The sequence below is a fragment of the Gopherus flavomarginatus genome, chromosome 1 (assembly GCF_025201925.1).
Source record: "Gopherus flavomarginatus isolate rGopFla2 chromosome 1, rGopFla2.mat.asm, whole genome shotgun sequence".
Classification (NCBI taxonomy): Eukaryota; Metazoa; Chordata; order Testudines; family Testudinidae; genus Gopherus; species Gopherus flavomarginatus.
This window is the reverse complement of record NC_066617.1, coordinates 128,527,067-128,546,666: the sequence shown is the minus strand read 5'-3', so window position 1 is coordinate 128,546,666 and position 19,600 is coordinate 128,527,067. Positions and strand designations below refer to the sequence as shown.

Sequence of the window (19,600 nt, the reverse complement as noted above, 5' to 3'; positions counted from 1 at the left end):
TTAATCCTCAAATAAATCGTCACTGCCTGGACAGGAAAAACAAAACAAAACAGTACACGTTGCGAAAAAGAAATCTTCCTAATTTCCATTCAAGGAAAGAAAAGAAAGAAAGAAAATAAGTAAAAAGGAGCCTGAGATTCCTCTGCTCGGCAAAAGTGGCCTCTAACCTCTCTTCTCAAGGACACAGAAAATTACCTTGTACTTTTTAAGACTTGTACGCGGCTGCTGTACAAGACAGAAGATACAAGGGGGACGGGGGAGGGGACAACACTGTAAGGAAGCAGGAAAAGGTGAAATAGAAGGGGAGAGGAAACTTACAAGGAAGGAAGAGAGACGGGTAGGTGAAAACCAGGGAGAGAGGAAAATGCAAACGGAAGCAGAAAAGAGTAAGGGCTGAAGGTAGAACTGCAAAGAGGAGGGGAAAGTTGGGGATGGCAAGATGGGGAAAGGGAGACGGAAAATGCAAAAAAGAAAAAGAGAGGAAACCCAAGGGGGGAGGGGTCCGAAAGAAAGGGAGAGCAAGAAAAACTGCCAAAAAAAAGGAAGAAGAAATACGAGGGGAAGTGAAAAAACGCAGAAGAGGGAGGAGAGCGGAAAAGGGGGAGAAACGCAACAGAAAGCGAGAGGAGGCAGGAAAACACGGAGGGGAAAACTGCCAAAGAAAAGGGGAGCGACACGGCTCCTGGCAGGAGAGGAAGAGCCGAGTGAAGCGAGAGTCCGAGAGCGGCCGCAGGAGCGGGGGGCTCTCCCGGAAAAAAACACTCCGAAGTTTGCACTTACAGCTCTGCCACGGCAAAGCCCCGCGGCGGCTGCTGCGAGCAGGGGCCGGGGGATCCTGCAGGCGGGCGCGTCCTCTGGGCTCTAGCGAGCCGGCACTTCCCCGCACCGGCTCCTCCGGCCAGGCAGCAAACCCCAGTGCGGGCAGCCGGCTCCTCCTCGGCGGCCAAATAGCCCGGGAAGGGGGCGGGCGATCCCGAGCGCCTCGCTGCCAAGCGCAGCCTGCAGGGGGCTGGAGCGGGAGAGACGGGGCAGTTCAGGCGCCACTGCAGAGTGTGGGGCTGGGCTGCTGCCCCCTCCCCTGTCCCTGCGTTGCTGGGGCCCGGGCACCCAGCTCCTCCCCCTGCCCGTGTGTGTGTGCGCGGGGGAAGGGGGGCTCACGCCGAGCCGCTGCCTTGCACCGCAGCCCAGTCTCCGCCGCGCTCTGGTTCCCGTGGCCGCACCGCGGCGGTTGCTGCCTCCCGGCCGGGAGCGAAAGTGTAACGGAACCGGGACACCAGCGCGGCATTGTGGGAGCTCTTAAAGCAGCCGCCGCCAAGCACAGCCCCAGCCCCGTCCCCCCCCCAGCCCCGGGCCGCATCCTGAGGGGCTGCCCGCCTAGTGCCGGGGCGCCCCGCAGGGAGGGAGACTTCTCCGCCTGGGCGGGGCTTGAAAGTGTCTGACTGCAGCGCACTCTGTCTGTGTGTGTGTAATAGCCTCTTCCATGAGAGGATTTAAAAGCTGGCCTAAAGGAGAACCCCTAAAAAGAGACTCTCTCATGCCAGCCCCCAGCACGGGGGTGTGAAACTCAGGGATGCGCCCTCTGCCCTCCCTCTGGGAGTCCGCCGTCTGCAGCAGCAGCAGCTCAGGCTAGGAACCAGGAGGAAGGGAGGAGGAGGAAAGCGTGCTATTTCCCATGAGCAATAACAGGGCAGGAAGAGCTATAGACCAAGCGATGCTCAGCTGCATGCTCTGTGGTTTGTCAGTGTTAGGTTTTTCATTCACCCTGCTTGGAAACTATCGATTCTGACCTCCCGCCAAGGTCTGGGGATGTTTGGATCCACTCATTATAGACGGTGGCCAGTTAGGACTTCATATATTCTTTCTCTAGAGGGAGTCCCGTTATACGAGAGAGAGAGGACATGGTGACTATTTTCTTTAAAACTTTGAAACACTTTTTGTTGGTGTTGCAGAAATATAAAAAAACGAAAATCAAAATGTTTGATGGTCATTGTTGGTTTTCAAAAGCCAAAAAAGTTTAGACTTTTGGTAGTTTCTCATTTTTGAAAATGGGAAATAACCTAGAAAATTTGAAAAAAGTAAAAATTTGTGTTACAAAAACAAATTTAAAAAAAAGCCCACAAAAAGGTCATTTTTGTCCATAAACTTTTTTAATGACAAATTTTGTCCAGCTTTTGTGTATGTATATAGGTATACATCCTCAAGACCAACTCAGATAGGGGAGGGAGGGGAATTTCTAAAAAGACTTTAACTATTTGAAACTTTACTTTACATAATTAAAATAGGGATATTCCATGCGGGTTCTTTTACTTTTGTTTGAGATTACTCCTGTTCACATTTTAGCAATACTCCAAATTACTGCTGGAGGCTAAGAGTGTCCCATTCTATTCCTATCTGCCCCTGAGGCCCCAGTCTTTCAACAGACTCCAGGCAGATGGAGTTCTGCACCTGCATAGATCCCCACTGAAGTCAGTTGCAGTAAGGGGCTTTATGGGATTATTCACATGCTTTTAACTAAACACATGCATAAATGCTTGTAAAATCCATGAGGTTAGATTATAATCTCTTCCTCTTCCCTTTATGTTCTGTATCTCACTGGGCACATTATGGACACTTCATAAACAACAACAGTAACAACATGTGGCAAAGCCACAAGCCCCTGCTAAAGCACAGATATCTTGGTATTTGTATGGTCATCACTTCTAGTCCCTAACTTTCCTCCTGTCCCTTCTCTGCTCTTAAGAGAAAGAGGGGAAGGGTCATTCATTTGACTAAAGGGCCAGATAGGGGCTGGTAAAGGTAGTGCTCTGTTGGATTGGTAAAACAAACAATTTTTCATGCTTGTATGGATTTAGGGCATGATTGTCAGAAATGCTGCATCTCTCATTGACTTCAGTTGGAGTTCTGAGTGCTCAGCTCTTCATAAATCAGCATGTTGTAAAAGAAAGTTTCCTTCTCTTTTGAAAATGTCATTGATAACCGGGATTATAAATTGTTGCTTTAGGGAGAGAGAGAGAGCAAGATCTGGAGATCTCTCAGAAAGGAAGGGGTAATTGTGCTAAGAGATGTGTTCATATCTATTCCTGACAACTGTCTCAACAATAGTTGTGTTTTTCAGTTGTTTCTGTACATTAATATGATGACTTTTGTTCAAGATCTTCCTAGCATATGCACAATGTGCCTCAGGAGGCATGTTACCAGGATTCATCACTGAATTTGGTCCACTGGTAGGATCATTAGCTTTCCCAGCTTGGGCCGGGTACTGACGGGGAGTGTGACATGAATGCTGATCCATGCCCCTCTGTTCTAGAGATGAATTTATGAATACACACATCTTGAAATGAAAATGTAGAATTGTTATACTTGCTGTTGGACTATGGTCATGTCCTTAGCTGGTGTAAATTAACATAGCTCCATCATATTGGAATCACAGTCAGAGTTTAAGGCCACAAGGGATTACCAGATCATCTAGTCTGACCTCCTGTCAGGGCCACCAACACCACCTGGCATCTGTACACTAAACTCAACAACCAAAATTCTCCCATTCAGTTGTTCCTGGGCATCTTACTCAACACTTGTAAATAAATACATTTCTAGTCTTTATGGTTCTGAAGATACATTCTGGTCACATTTGGAAAGTTAACATACCATCTCCATGATTCTGGAGTTTGTAGTTGGGGAGCTCCAGGTCTGGTCAGTTTCACAGCTGATGTACAGGGCTGGATGGGGAGTGGTGGAACTGTGAAGACTCATGCTAGTTTCATACTAATGCTGCTGCTGAAGACAGTTAACATAAGCAACAAAAGTTGTTCACTGGGAAGGAGGACCCAGAAAACAGAGATTAATAGCTTAAGTAGCAAAGACCTCTCCCCAGTGCAGTTAGGAGGCTCTGAATTGGGAGGGGGACACAAAAAACTCCATCAATTAAGGGATTGTAGAACATCAAAATTATAACCCATCTATATGCTAATACAAAAGATAGAGCCCCCATGTAGGTCGAGGGATGGCACATAAAAGAAATCCAAGCACCCAGTGGCTGGAGATGAGAAAATTGGATTCTTCACCAAGAGAACCTGGACTTTCTTGGTGGAGTCCGCTCCCTGGCTTTCCTGTCTACCTATGCCTAATAGGATTAGTCCTCTGGTTAGTAGATGTCTGGTAAATTTCTCAAGATCTATCTAAGCAGAATTCAGTTTTGACCATTTTTTTTGTAACTACACATTTACCCCGATATAACGCTGTCCTCGGGAGCCAAAAAAATCTTACCATGTTATAGGTGAAACTGTGTTATACTGAACTTGCTTTCATCCGCCGGAGTGCACAACTCCGCCTCCCCAGAGCACGGCTTTACTACGTTATATCCTAATTCATGTAATTTCGGGTCGTGTTATATCAGGGTAGAGGTGTATTTCTTCAAATTAAGGTTTGTTCATATGAATTGTTTACAGAAAGCAAACCCTAGCCCTGTATCTGACATGCACACCTCTACCTTGATATAACACTGTCCTCAGGAGCCAAAAAATCTTACTGTGTTATAGGTGAAACTGCGTTGTATCGAACTTACTTTGATCCACCGGAGTGCAAAACCCTTCCCCCCCTACCGGAGCACTGCTTTACCGGGTTATATCCGAATTTGTGTTATATTGGGTCATGTTATATCGGGGTAGAGGTGTATTGCATCACAAAATTTGCTTTGGGCAGTAGTTAAAAAAGTTTACAAAGATTATGATATCCAGTCAGGGAGCAGAAACAATGCTATCTGATATAGATTACCAATCACATAACCTGCCCATAAGGAATTGCAAATAAAGACTGTCTCAACAGGATACTTGCAGGAAAAGAAATATTGGTAGCAAACAGTTTGCAATCAGTCCACAAGATGAGATTTGTTTGCATGAAGCATTTCTACAACTATGAAGAGTGCATAAATTAATATAAGTCACAGTCTGATTGCAGGCAATTCACAAACAAGAAAAAAAAAACTTAAATTTTGCCAAATAAACTGTTTGTTGCAAGTTACTTAGCCAGCTATTCTTATAAAGATTGCAAAAAAGTACAGCATTAAGAATACCACTCCTCCCTTCCTTCCTAAAACATGCAAGCAGAACAAGAATTGAAATACTGGCTGGCTGAAGATACAAGACTATTTCTCAGAATCCAGTGTTCACAGGAATTCATATATGAAAAGGAAAGAAGTTTTGGGAAGCCAAGTGTTAGATGAAGAAAATCCCTGTTTAAAAATGTTATTACTTACTAAAAACAGTCACATGATGAGTCATTACATTTCTATTGTTTACCACTTCAAAAGGTCAACAGAATTGGAGCCTGCAACATTTTACACAATTAGATTTCAGATCCAAAACTAGTTTTCTGTCTTCTTTCTCAGAGTTAAATAATACCCTTCTTGGACTTATAATTCCACCTCTTTTGGTAGAAGTTTACTTTAAAAAAAAACCTGTTACATTTAAGTAATGGCCATACTAGAGAGATTTCAAAACATTTTTGATATATTCAGGATATATGTAATAACGTATACAATGTTCATCAATATTAACTTTTGTTTCACCTGCTTATTTTAAGAGGCTTGTTTGCTAGTAGAAAGACAACGTAACTGTTTTGACTATATTCTCACTCTTCCCCAACTTCCCTCCACCAATTTAATTGTAAAGGGGAGGAAAGTAGCACAAATTCCTGCTAAATCAAGGTGGCATGCATGGAATTTTCAGAGTAATGTGTGCATGGCCTGATAAGCCAATATGTCCAATAGAGGCATCTAATATATTTTTCAGCAATTATTTTTCAGCATAAAAAGGGAAATCTTTTGGAAGATGTGGTGATGGGAAGAGGAAAAAATGAAACCTTATTGGCATTGAGTAAACCATCTGTAATTTGATATGCTTAGTCGCTGAACTGGAGGTGACAAAGATATCTGGGAAAGAAAAGAGGAAAATTGGGTTTAAGACAGACTATCAAGAATAGGGCTAAGAAATATGTAAAAATATCCACCAATATTTGGTGGCATAACAAGCAATGAAGTTATTTTTTCAGCTACAGTGGCAAAGGACAAGGGATCTACTTTGTTGGAAACATAATGGCTCAGTACATTACATGCAATTCAGATTAATCTGTTGAATTTGGCTTAAGTCCATCTTCCCTCTGTATTTTTTGGATTGGAAGAGTGCAGACACTGATTTAGCAAAGCACTTACGTACATGTGCTTTTACGCATGTACTGAAGTCTGATTTAAGTCAATGGAACAGAAGAACATGCATAAAAGCTAATCACATGCTTAAGTGCTTTGCTGAATAAGATACTTCAAGATATTTATTGGAGAAAAAATGTTTACTCAGTTATTTTTATTAGATGGTAAAGGGAGAGTGATTGCTGAAAAACAGTTTCTTGCTAATATCTAAGAACAAAAAAGTGAGTTTCTTTGAGGAAAGCCAGGGAACATTTAGCTCTTTCAAATGAATAAGATTTTTTTCCTTTTAATGGGGATGTATATTCAATGAAAAGAAAAGGAAAAATCAGAGACACTAAATATATCCATATGAGCAAATTACCAACAACTACAACTTAATTGACAAAAATATATAGCTTAATCAAATTACACTCTTGATAAGATATGGACAATTTGTTAGGATAAATAAATTACAAAATAAGAAAAAATTGTACAGACAATGTATGCTTGTTTATCTAGACCATCTCTGACAGGTGTTTATCTAACCTCTTCTTCAGAAACCTCCAGTGACAGAGATTCCACAACCTCCCTTGGTAATTTATTCCAATACTTAACTACATTAACAGTCAGGAAGTTTTTCCTGATGTCTAACCCAGGGCCGGCTCCAGGCACCAGCTTATCAAGCAGGTGCTTGGGGCGGCAACTCCGGAGAGTGGCAATTCGGCAGAGGGTCTCTCACTCTCACTCGGAGCGAAGGACCTCCCGCTGAATTGCCGCAGATCGTGATTGTGATCGCGGCTTTTTTTTTTTTTTTTTTGGCTGCTTGGGGCGGCCAAACCCCTGGAGCCGGCCTTGCTCTAACCTAAATCTCCCTTGCTGCAATTTAAGCCCATTTCTTCTTTCCTGTCCTCAGTGAATATGGAGAACAATTTATCACACTCATCAGTAAAAGTACCTTCTACATACTTGAAGACTATTACCATGTCTCCCACACACACACCCCAAGTCTTCTTGTCTCTCGACTAAATTAACCCGGTTTTTCCAATCTTTCCTCATAGGTCATGGTTTTTAGACCATTAATCATTTTTATTGCTCTTCTCTGGACTTTCTCTTATTTGTTCATGTCTTTCCAAAGTGTGGTAATCAGGACTGGACACGGTACTCCAGTTGAGGCCTTATCAGTTCTGAGTGAAGTCAAAGAATTAGTTCATATATCTTCCTTACAACACTCCTGCTAATACATCCCAGAATATTAGCTTTTTTTGTAACAGTATTACATTGACAACTCACATTTACTTTGTGATCCCCCAGATTGTTTTCTGCAGTACTCCTTTCTAGGCAGTCATTTCCCATTTTGTATGTGTGTAACTGATTCTTCTTTTCAAAGTGTAATACTTCACATTTGTCCTTATTGAATTTCATCGTTTTTATTTCAGACCATTTCTCCAGTTTGTCAAGACCATATTGAATCGATCTTGACAAATCCATGTTGAGTGTTACTTATCACCTTATTGTCTTGTAGGTGCTCACAAATTGATTACTTGCTGTATTGTCTTTCAGGGTGTTGAAGGCAAACTGACAGGTTTGTAGTTCCATAGGTCATTCTTAATCCCCTTTTAATAGATAAGTACTATATTTGCCCTTTTTCAGTCCTCTGGGATTTCTCTTGTCTCTTGCCATGAGTTCTCAGAGTTAATCTCTCAGAGATTTCTTCTGCCAGTTCCCCAAGTATTCTAGGGCATATTGCATCTGGCCCTACTATCTTGGAGCTTGTCTTCAATATCGGGGAGATTGACACTGCTGCAATTGATGCCGCAGGTGTCGATTTAGCACAGCAGTCACCAACCAGTTGATCACGATCGGCTGGTCAGTCCTGGAGACTCTCCAAGTTGATAGTGATCTCCAGCAGTGTAGCAGGGCTGCCACTGAAGCAGTCTCCGTGCCTGTGCTGGCCCCACGCTACCTCTGGGAGTGGCCAGCATGCCCCTGCAGTCCCGGGGAAAGGGGGGGGCAGGGATCACCACATACTGCTTCTGCCTGCAGGCACCACCCCCACAGCTTCCATTGGCCAGAAATGGGGAACTGTGGCCAATGGGAGCTTCATAGGGTGACCAGATGTCCCTATTTGAGGCATTTTCTGCTATAGGTGCCTATTACCCCCCACCCCCATCCTGATTTTTCACACTTGCTATCTGGTCACCCTAGAGCTGCAGAGGTGGTGCGTGCAGAGAGGGGCAGTGTGCAGAGCCAAGTGGCCGCAAGGGTACGTTGGCCCTTTCCAGGAGCAGCGTAGGGCCAGCTGAGGTAAGTGCCACCCCCTTCAATAGGCAGGTTCTGAATGGCTCTGCAGCATTAAGACCAGGAGTAGCATGAGTACAGCAGGTCCAGCTATGCTGGACCAGCATTTCTCTTCCACCACCCAACCTGCAGCCTCCCAGAGCCAGCCTCCTGTACCCCTTCCTGCACCCCCTGTCAGAGCCAGCACCCTGTACCCTTCCTGCACCCTACATCCCCTCCTGCACTCAGTCTCGGAGCTAGCATCTGTGATACAGCATGAGAGGGTTAGAAGGGAAGGATAGATTAATTAGAGCACCTGAAGCCAGTGCTATAGATTAATTAGAGCACCTGAAGCCAGTCACATGATAAAAACCCCCTACTTCAATCAGACTGTGTGGGAGTTGGAGCAGAGAACAGTTTGGAGAAGTGCTGCGGTGAGCTAAGAAGTCCAAGATCCTAGGTGAAGGGGCACCTGGCTTGTACAGGGGGAGGGTAGGAAGCCCCCCACAAGCTGAAGGGCAGGAGAGGGAAGTAGCCCATGGGAAGGAAGTGTCAGTTCAAGTGGTTTACCACTATTCTCAGGGCCCCTGGGCTGGGACCTGGAGTAGAGAGTGGGCCCAGGTCCCTCCCTCTCCACTGCCCTCCTCTAGGACACCAGTGGGGTAGTTAACATTCCACTGCAGGGGCAAGAAATGGTGCCCTGAACCCTCTCCCAAGAAGAGAAAGTGTGAGACCCATCAAAATATTGCTGGCAATTTGCCACACACCCCATACTTCCTCCTGCAGTCCAACACTCTGCCCCAGCCTGGAGCCCCCTCCTGCACCAAAACTCCCTCCCAGAGCCCACAGCCCCACCTTTACCCCAACCTCCTGTCCCAGGCTCAGCCTGGAGCCTGCACCTCCTCCCAAACCTCAACCCCCTGCCCCAGCCCAGTGAAAGTGAGTGAGGGTGTGGGAGATCAAGTGATGGAGGGCAGGGAAGGATGGTGTGAATGGACTGGGGCTTCAGGAAAGAGGTGGGGCAGATCCGGGGTTGCCCTTAAATTCAAAGTGATCTTGGCAATAGAAAGGTTGGAGACAAATGATCTAGCAGGTCTAGTGAAGACCCACTAAATTGATGGCAGTGCTCTCTAGTCAATCCCACTACTCCAGCTGTCCAGTAAGAGTAAGGTAAGTTGACCAGAGAGGTTTCCCATCGATGCAGAGTGGTGAAGACACTGTGGTAAGTCAACAAAGGCTATGTCCACTCCAGCTACCTTATTCACATAGCTGGAGTAACGTAACTTAGAGTAACTGGAGTAGAGTAACAAAGACATCTAACTTGTCAAAGTTGTTCTTGTTGCTATTTTAGCCTCAGAGCTTACCTCATTTAAGCTGATGTTGATTATGTTAGTCATCCAATCACTGCTAACCTTTTTGGTGAAAACTGAAATGAAAAAGATTTAAAAGTTTGGCCATTGCTGCATTTTCTGCTATTGTCTTTCCCTCCTCATTGAGTAATGGGCCTACCTGGGCCTTGCTTTTCATCTTGCTTCTAATGTATTTGTAAAATATTTTGTTACCCTTTATGTCCCTAGCTAGTTTAATCTCATTTTTGTTCCTCTCTAATTTTGTTCCTACATGCTTGTATTTTTTAAAAATCATCCTTTGTAGTTTGACCTAGTTTCCACTTTTTGTGTGACTCTCTTCTGAGTTTCAGGTCACTGAAGATCTCATGGGTAAGCCTGGGTGGTCTTTTACTATACTTCCAATCTTTCCTATGAATTGGGTTGATTAAGTAATTGTAGGAGTGGGGCCTACATTAGCTGATAAACATTTGTGTGAAATAGAGTGGAAAAAATGGCTTCCAATTATCTAACAAAAATCATCACAAAAAATGAACTAGCAGGGACATATTTACAAAGAAAAAATGTTAAAGTAAGACTCTTTCATTTTCCTGAGCTGACACTATTAAATCTACAAAACATTTTTATAGCATTATACTCTAATTCCATGAACTGCTGATTATTCAGTAAAATCACATTCTTTGAAAAATGTTAAGGGTTCATCACTAATTAACTCTCCAAATTATCTCCCCTTCACTCTCCCTAGAAAAGGATTGGAAAAAGTTTCTATTCTGACTATTTAGCATTTATTTTTGTTTGTATATTGCATTTTAGGGTCTTTAGTTCTTTCATCCCAGTAGATAATACTTCTGATGAGTGGCAACAGTATCATGGATTTATATGCAAGAAAACTCCTAGAATTGATCTCTGTGGATGTAGAACATATAAGAAAGGGCACTTCTTCAAATACTATTGGAATTAGCACTAGGTGCATATCACAGAAAACAAAGCATGAAGCTTTTTGCTCTAATTTGAATAACATTTATTTAAATTGAAATATTCTTGTGTGAATTTGCTTTGCCCAGGTTTATGCCCCTTTTGAATCACTTTCCATGAAAAGTTCAGAGGATGTATTTCAACAGCATGAATTGCCAGGGGAAGTGAACTTAAACTTGTATGCTGATGTATTCATGCTGGAATTGGTGCTCCATATCCTCAACCCCAGCTCCATCCCCTTTGGTCATACTGGCAGCCCAAAAAGAACAGAGAGAGTTGCCCTAATATGTATAGCAGCTGGGGATTCCACTGGTCTATTACAATGTGTATCTATTGGGTTTCCGGGAAGTGGGTGGGCAAAGCCCGCCCACTGCTAAAGGATCCTCTCGCAGCCTAAGGGGAGGACCCACAGGACCACAGAACCCACTGATTACGGGGGACAACTAATAAAAGAACAGGGACAGGAGTGCGGTCAAAGGGTCATAAGAAGGGAACCTGACAGGGACACCGAGCAGAGAACCCTGGACAGCGCCCACTGCTCCTCAAAGGCATCAAGGGAGCCAGTGGACGCTGCCCAAAGGAACTCCGCCAGGAGTCCCACCCGCTGCGTCTCCCGCCATGGTGAGTAGGGAGGGAGGGGAAATGCCCGAGAAGGGGAGGCGGGGGGAAAGCAGGTCAACCACTCCTCCCTGCTAGGCTGTAGGCAGGGGAGGAGGATGCCAAAAAGGGGGAAGGGGCAGAGAAGGGGACTATCAAGGACTTGCAGGGGGGTCAGTCACCGCCACGCGCCGGCAGCGGCAGTTGAAGCTGCACCTGCCGGCGGAATGAGAGGACGTGACGGAGGGCGGGGTCCTTGCAGCCCAAGGGAGAGGGCTCACTATAGAGATGGGCTTCCCCAGAGTCGAGAGGGCGGGTAGCAGGGCGGCATTGGGAAGGAAGGGAGGGACGGACGTCAGAACAACACGGACACCCAGGTCCTCCAGCGGCTCCAGGGGGACGAACACGCCCCCCACCACCAGGCCCTTCTCCACCGCCTCCTGGGCGGCAGCCTCCGAGGCAAGGAAGAAGACCACCTTGCCATACATCTTAGAGGCCGCCACGATGGCCGTGGGCACCACCACCCTTGCCAACGCCCGCACGTAGGTTTCCACGTGGGGCGAGGCGGGCACCAAGAGGCAACGGACGCCGTGCTTCCTGGTCAAGGTGGGGAACGGGCCCCGGCCGCCGTAGGTGGTACTGGAGGCGGCGGTCAGGGGAGATGACATAGCGGCGGGCTGGGGGGCCGCCACCACCTGGGCGTATGCCCTGGGGGCCGGGGGAGGGGCACCCACAGAGCTGGTGGAGGGAACAGCGGGGAGGGGCGCCACGGCCGATGGCGGAGCCGTGGCAGCCACTGCCATGGAGGGCTTAGTCTTCCGAGCGGGGCCCTTCCCCTTCTTCTTGCCCTGGCCCTTTCTGCCAGCTGGGGGGGATCCCCCAGAATCGGAGGGGGCGAGGGACGTGGCAGCAGTGGAGATGCACCTGGCGCTGCCGGCGATTTAGCGGGAGAGGTGGCAAGTGGTCCGGCAGTGGCGGTTGAGGCTGAGACTGGGGGGTTTGGGGGGAGAGCAGGCAGGGGAGAGGGGACAGGGGTTGTCCCAGGAGTCCCACCCACTGCATCTCCCGCCATGGTGAGTAGGGAGGGAGGGGAAATACCCGAGAAGGGGAGAGGAGGGAAAGCAAGTCAACCACTCTTCCCTGCTAGGCTATAGGCAGGGGAGGAGGGTGCCAAAATGGGGAGGGGGCAGAAAAGGGGACTATCAAGGACTCGTGGGGGGGGGTCAGGCACCAACACAAGATCGAAATCCGACTCCTCTAGCTGCACTAGGGGAGGGAGGGATACAATAGCAATTGGGGGGTGCAGTGCAAGAGGGACAAACTCAAACAGGGGGGAAGCACAAGCGCACTAAAGGGGCATGGGCGCACGAGGGGAGGGGTAGATCAGGACGAAGGGGCCCTAGGGAAGGGGAGCAACCAGGCTAGGAGTGGGGCAGAGGGACCAAGGGGCTAGCTTCAGGGCTGGGGCAGGACAAACAAAGCTGCAAGGGGAGACGGGCGGGGCAGGCAAACAAACTGAAGCTGGGGAGGGGGCAAAATGCTACAAGGGGCAATGGGGCAGGCAACAAGGGGCAAAGCTAGGGGGCCTGTTGCAGAGGGGAATGGGTCACTCCAGGGGAGGGGGGGGGTGCGTGCACCCACGAGCACTTGTGCGAAGTCAATATGGGTGGCTGGCTGCTGCAGGAGGCCCAAACGCTGGCAAAAGGGCGTGGCTGGCCAGGCAAGCAGCTGAGTCCCAGAGGTGGGGACCGAGGCAGATGGTAAGCAGTCTGTGGGGGTGGTGGAGGGGGCAGCGGTGGTGGTGGGGGTTGGGGGGGGAAACAGATGGGCCAGGGGGCAGGCTCCACGCCACACCCCCTCTGCCCCCCACAAACACAATCTACACCCCCACCACGAGAGCACAGTCAAAGAGTTACTCAGTTCCTGAGGGCCCCCTCCACAGTGGTCTCCAGAGTCTTCCTGTGTGCTCCCCCAGCAGCCAGTGGTCTTCTCAGTCCTCACCTTCCTCCAGGCTCCAGCAGCTCCCCAGGCAAACACAGCTCCAGCAGCAGCAGCAGCTCCTTCTCCAGCAACCCTGGTGGCCAGGCAGGAAGGACCCCACGTAGGTGGTAGCAGCAGTGGTGGTGGTGGTGGTGATGGGGTCCTGGCTTCTCCCCCCGGAGATGGAGGAGTGGGAGCTGGCCAGCAAGGCCCCCTCACCCCGCCTCGCCCAGCAGCAGTGGCAGCAAGCAGCAGCAGCAGCAGTCCAGCAAAGGAGCACTCCAGCCAGCAGCAGCAGCCCAGGAAGGGAGAAGGGGCTCTAGCCAGCAAGGCAGCCAGAGAAGGGGGAGCACTCCAGCCAGCAGGGCAGCCCAAGCAGACACAGAGCGCTCCCGTTAGCGGGAAGGTGACCAGCTCCTGCCCTGAAGGGGTGAAAACAGCCCTGGGAAGGGGCTGTGGTTGGAGAAAGCAGCCTTTAGGCTGGGGCCATGCCCCAAACTGAGCAAAGGTCTTCATAAGAAGGCCAGGGGAGCTAGAAGCAGTCAGTCTCTTTCTGGCTGTAGAGGGAGAAGGCCCTGGTTGCAGGGAGATAGACAAAGTACTTTGAGTGGAGCAGGGCTGGGGAAAGGCAGAGGAGCTGGGGAGCTTCTGCCTGGAAAGCCGCAGGCTGCTGTCTAGCATTAGGCCAAGAGGTACTGGGGGTTGAAGGGAGCAACCCAGAGGTAGGCAAATGTAGCAGGTCCAAACCCCTTTGCCTATAATGAGTGGCTGATACTGCAGTCTGCCCCAGTGAATAGGGGCTAGGTGGAGACTGGGCAGTAGCCTATACTGAGGCAAAGTGGAGATAAAGGGTGAGGGTCCCCTGGGAAGAAGAAACACTCAGAGAAAGGGGTGACTATGTGGGGGCAGCACTCCATGTAAAAGGGCACTGGGTCCAGGGAGGGACACAGGGCCAGAGGACAGGTGGATCACTGGTCTGGAGAGGGTGCTCTGGAGCTGGAACCGAGCTAATTCCCAGATGTAGCCAGCAGAAGGCGCCATGGGGGTGAGTCAGTCTGTCTACACAATGGTATAGCTTTTTGTACACCACAAATCCTGGTTCCACTAGTGTAACAGACAGGGCAAGGACATTCCAGAGATGGAAAGGGACAGAAGGAGATGAGGCAGAGTGTGCTGCTCTCCTGAAACCTTAACTCATCAGTCCTGGGGATTCTCTAACTTGTGCCAGGGACCAAACTTTTCTCCTACTATCCTCAACCACCTATGCTCCTCCTCCCTCAGATTCATTAAGCGGAGCTCTTGCACACCTGAAGATCTAGCTCAGTATATTTTTTTATGGCATGGGACACAGCATGACACAGTAGGGCAGCAGAGTTCCCAAAACTCCTTGGCAGCATTTTGGCAAAGATGCAATTTAAGTATCCAGAAAATATCGAGGAATAGATCTTTTAAACGAGAGCTATGTACATTACACACACACGGTACAAATGCGAGGAGGAAGAAATTTAATGGAAAGTCTTCACCCAGCCAATTTATTTTATATTAGCCTACTTTTTCTGAGAACAATGGCATTGTAGGCCAGAAACAAAGGGTATACAACTGTTTAAAGTTTCCTAATCTCCTGCTCTCCTTGAGCTAATCTTTGACTCTCCTGCTACTTCTGCTCTTCACAATGTCTCTTGCTGAGAAGTTTGAAGCCCCGGTGGCTTCTTCAAACTCTTGTCCTGATTATAAGTTAGCTTCATTCAGTCAGAGGACAGAAACACAATCTGACTTATGTGACCGATTACACATAATCACAGGTGTTGAGTATCAAATATTTACAGTAAACTGTTCATGATCAATCCACAGAATAAAATACTAGCAAAAATGGCTTGCCTAAATTCAAATAGGCCCTGATTCAACAAGTTAAATTTAACCCTGTGCATATATGTAAGCACATCGGCCAGGTCCTCAGGGGTATTTAGGCTCCTAACTTATATTAAAATCAATGGAAGTTAGGAGCCTAAATACCTATGAGGATTGGGGCAATAGGCAGTACTTACGTGATCAAAGTTATGCATGCTCTTATGTACCTTGGAGAACTGGGGCTGTAATGAATAAATCTGAACAAGTCCTACCTGCTTGCAGATATCCAACAAGCATTAAAACAGGCTAATTGTTTTGAGTAGTTTATTTGCTGCAGATGATTTGCTCAGTTTTAACAGGAACATTTTGAGGGTTATTTTAAATTGTAGACGCTGTCTAAAACACTAGGGAAGTATGCTAGGATTAAATTACAATTTTTAAGTGCATTCTTCAAGCTCTTTCTTCTTAGTTTTATTATTCTAATTAGTATTTAGTTTGGAGCCTGGAGAGCAATAATTCTTTATTGTTGCTCCTCCACATTTTCCAACTCTAGCTTTGTTGTTTACTATTGATCATCAACCATGTGTTGCAGCAAATGTACAGGAAAATACAGTCTACTCCCCAAGGAACTTACTACAGTCTAAAAGATTGGCACTACAAGTTGCTAAATGCCCTCAACTGCCATTGGCTTTAGGGGGTATCAAATGCATTCAGAGACTTTGCGGTATTTAAAACTGGGCCCAGACCAAAAACAGAGCAGACACAAATCTCTCAGAACCAAATATTTAGCTGGTGTGAATCAATTTGTACCACCTGAGGATCTGGCCCTAGATGATTAAAAGCTAGAGCCATCTCATATTATTATTGTTAATTATTTGTATTAACTGTGGCATTGAAGAGCCCCAGTCAAGGATCAGGGCCCCATTGTGGTAGTTGTACAAACACAAAGACACAGCCCTTGCCCCAAAGAGCTAGTAGTATGGGGTACAGAAGTATATTTTTCAGTAGGGGAATAATAGCTCTTCCACGGGTGGTGAAAAGCACTGATAGGCCTTATGCAAGTGAGTTTTAAATTGGGATTTGAAAGAGAAGTCAGGTGAAAGAAGGAATGAAAGGGAATAGTTAGGTGTGAGAGTTTGGCAGAGGGAACGAAGTGAGAAGGTTATATTAGTTTTCTTATTATAGGAGTGTAAATAGCTTTTTCTCTTACTATTAAAAGACAAAGAGAGAAGGCCAAATTAAGCCTCTGTGCACCTCCTTCGGACTTCCTGGAACAATACTGGGGTTAAATTTTGCCCAGAGACTCTAAAGAAGTGTTCAAAATTAAATTTGTTGAAGAGTATCCACTTTCTTTACCTTGGTGACTTCCAGTTCTGTCAAACAAGACAGTCATGAATCCAGCGCATAGTCTTCTGGCTAAATCATAGGAAAGGGAGTAAGAAGATCTTGGTTCTGTCCCTGTGTGACCTTGGACAAGTCACATCATAGTTCTGTGCCTCAGTTTACCCATCTGTGGAATGGCAATAAAGATCTCAGAAAGCTATTGTGATGCTAAATTCAATTATATCTGAGAAGCACTTTGAGATCTGTGGATGGAAGGTTCTACAGAAGTGTGGAGTATTACTAGTAAAGGTTTTATTTCCTACTCCCTGGCCCTGAGTCATTAGAACTGAGGAAATACCTATCAGTGACCTTGTAAAGTTTTCATAGGCCTGCTTAAAACACAACATCATCAACAGTAAGGTACCCAATATTGGCAAATCCTGATTTTATTCAAATTTTGCAAGATTTGGCATTTTTCTTGAAGTCCCAGCTCCTGTAATCAAGTGACTACATGGGAATCTCAGCTTTCCTTTTAAAAGCAAGTTTCTAGCCCTTGTGGTTGCAGAGCAAAGTGGGGAAAATGTTAACCATAGAGGTTCAAAAAACAGAAGGCAAATAAAAGGAGCACCAAAATTTTTAAAATCTCATAACTTTGGGGGGCACGGAGGGGTTCACAATCCTGGGTACTCTTTGGAAATCTAGTTTGTTTAACAAAGAGATAATCTGTCTGTAGATTTTATGTATTTTGCATTACCTTTTTTTGCTGAATGCTGTGTCATTAATTTTAAAGCAATTTAAAGGGAGGGAAAGTGACATATTGTAGCTCTGATAAAGTATGTACAGTTGTCAGGTAAGAGCAATCAACATCCCTGCATTAACTTCACAATCAATTTGCTCTGGAGGAGTCAGACAGGTTAAAGAATGACAATACTCTAAGGTACTTTACGACTCAGAAATCATCTTAAGATGGAGCTATGTGAAATCAGCCTTTTCTTTCAGATCAAGATGAAGGGCAGGTGGGAGGGAATTCCAAGAACTAGAAACAGCCAAATAGCTGGCATGGAAATAGCTGGATTGAACTGGCACTAAAAGACAAGAAATAACTTTGCAACTTGACATATTGGAAACTTTCACTTGAAATAAACATAAGGTTTAGTGTAGCAATGTGGTAGCTTGATGTCAGGCAGCTAGTGCCCTTATCTACCCAGGCCACCATGACAAAAAGTTCATCTATGTTATATGAAGAGGCTTCAGAGACCATTTGGTCTGCTAGACCAATGGTTCTCAACTTTTTCAATAGTGAGACCCCTTTTTCCATAATAGAATCCCCCTCTCATCTAGCTGGATCACATGGACCCACTCCTCCTATTTAACAATATGAGAAAAAAAGGCTGGACATGACACCCTGGCAGAGTATCCCATCTCTCTTTGAACACTTACCTTTCCTTTTTTTAAAATACCAACAGACTTTAAAAAGATAATACCCCTCCTTATTCAGCTCACTAATCTCCACCATGAAGAGTGCATCTCATTATTCTACCTGTGCTTTTGATTTTTTCCACAAAGAAATGTATGTGTGGGGACACTGAGCATCATGGCTAACTGCTAATCACTGGGATTCACAAAGCTGGAGTTAGGTGCCCAGGCTCCCTATACAATGAATGGGGAGAGAGTGGTGCCCTCAAGATGGGATTCACAAAAACTAGCAGGCGAGGTAGCTGCCTAAACTAGCCACTGGGAGATGCCAAGGTGAGAGGTGTGTCCCAGGCTTCACCACTCTGAGGCTACGTCTAGACTACCCGCCGTATCGGCGGGTTAAAATCGATTGCTCGGGGATCGATATATCACGTCTCATCTAGATGCGATATATCGATCCCCGAGCGCATGTATATCGGTTCCAGAACTCCACCAACCCCAACGGAGTTGCGAAATCGACATGCGGAGCTGTGGACATCGATCCCGCGCTGTGAGGGTGGGTGAGTAATCCGATCTTAGATATTTGACTTCAGCTACGTTATTCACCTAGCTGAAGTTGCGTATCTAAGATCAATTTCCCCCCGTAGTGTAGAGCTTAAGTCCAGGCTGGAAAGAGGCACTTCCCTCTGCTTGGGACTCTCAGTTGCAAACCCTCTCTTGGCTTTCGGTACCTATGCTGTACTTCCCCATAATGTTTTGCTCAGGTACTCATCTGTGATGTGGGAGACTGCTGCTTCAAATCTTCCCTGCACCTGAGTGGAAGAGGGGATTTGAACAGGGATTTGCCACCTCTCAAGTGAGTGCCCTAACAACTGGGACATGAGATATTCTGATGTGGGGCTCCCTCAGTCTCTCCTGTTGAAGTTGATGTCTAAATACCTCAGGCACTTTTAAATAAGGGGATTAAGCTCCTAAATCACATAGGTGTGTTCTGAAAATTTTACCTTCAGTCACTAAGGGTTTGCCTCCACGTTCATCGGAGTCATAAGACCATGTTCTGTTCTCCATTACACAGGTATAAATCCAAACCCATTGACTTCCCCAGGTATAACTCTGAACAGAGTAGTCTTCATGGTGCAACTGAGAGCAGAATACTCTATGGTCTTCATTTAGGAGCAGGACCAGGTCCTAAGCCAAACCTCTAATCAAAGCAACATGTAAACAAGATAAAACTCCCCTTTTTGGAAACTGAGAACAAGTGAGTCTTAAACGAAGATGACAAATGGTGCAAAACAATGGAGTTTAAAGTGTCCTATTTGATCCAGTAGAGTCTTGTGGCCTTGTTAAGGAACCATATTAAAACTTGGTTTAAACATGATTTCTGATAAACTGTTTCTAACGCAGCCCAGGTAGGGATGGTTTCCTGAATCAGGACCATAGGGCACAAGATAGGCACTCTTTGATTTTGTGTATTTAAAAAAAATCATATGATACAAAATAAAGAATGGAACAAGATATTACTAATATTGCAAAATTAAGAATTTTGCATGGGAAACGTAATCATGAATTTTTATGGATTTCATGAAAAGTTTAGGAATGAATATAAAACTTCACCAGGCCCACATATTCAAGAATATTTTGTAGATATGTTAGTTCTTGC

General features: G+C 46.2%; 1 protein-coding gene across 2 annotated transcripts in view; it reads right to left on the bottom strand.

Moving 5' to 3' along the window:
- Positions 1–1,063, bottom strand: part of RASSF8 (Ras association domain family member 8) — a 140,424-nt gene extending 139,361 nt beyond the window's left edge. Inside the window, exon 1 of one of the 2 annotated variants that reach the window (XM_050969013.1) lies at positions 781–1,063. The gene's annotated coding sequence lies outside the window, so the exon portion shown is untranslated. Of the gene's footprint in view, positions 1–195; positions 519–780 lie in introns of those variants that run through there. The other variant, XM_050969023.1, reaches the window with a different exon arrangement.
- Positions 1,064–19,600: the final 18,537 nt, after the last annotated feature.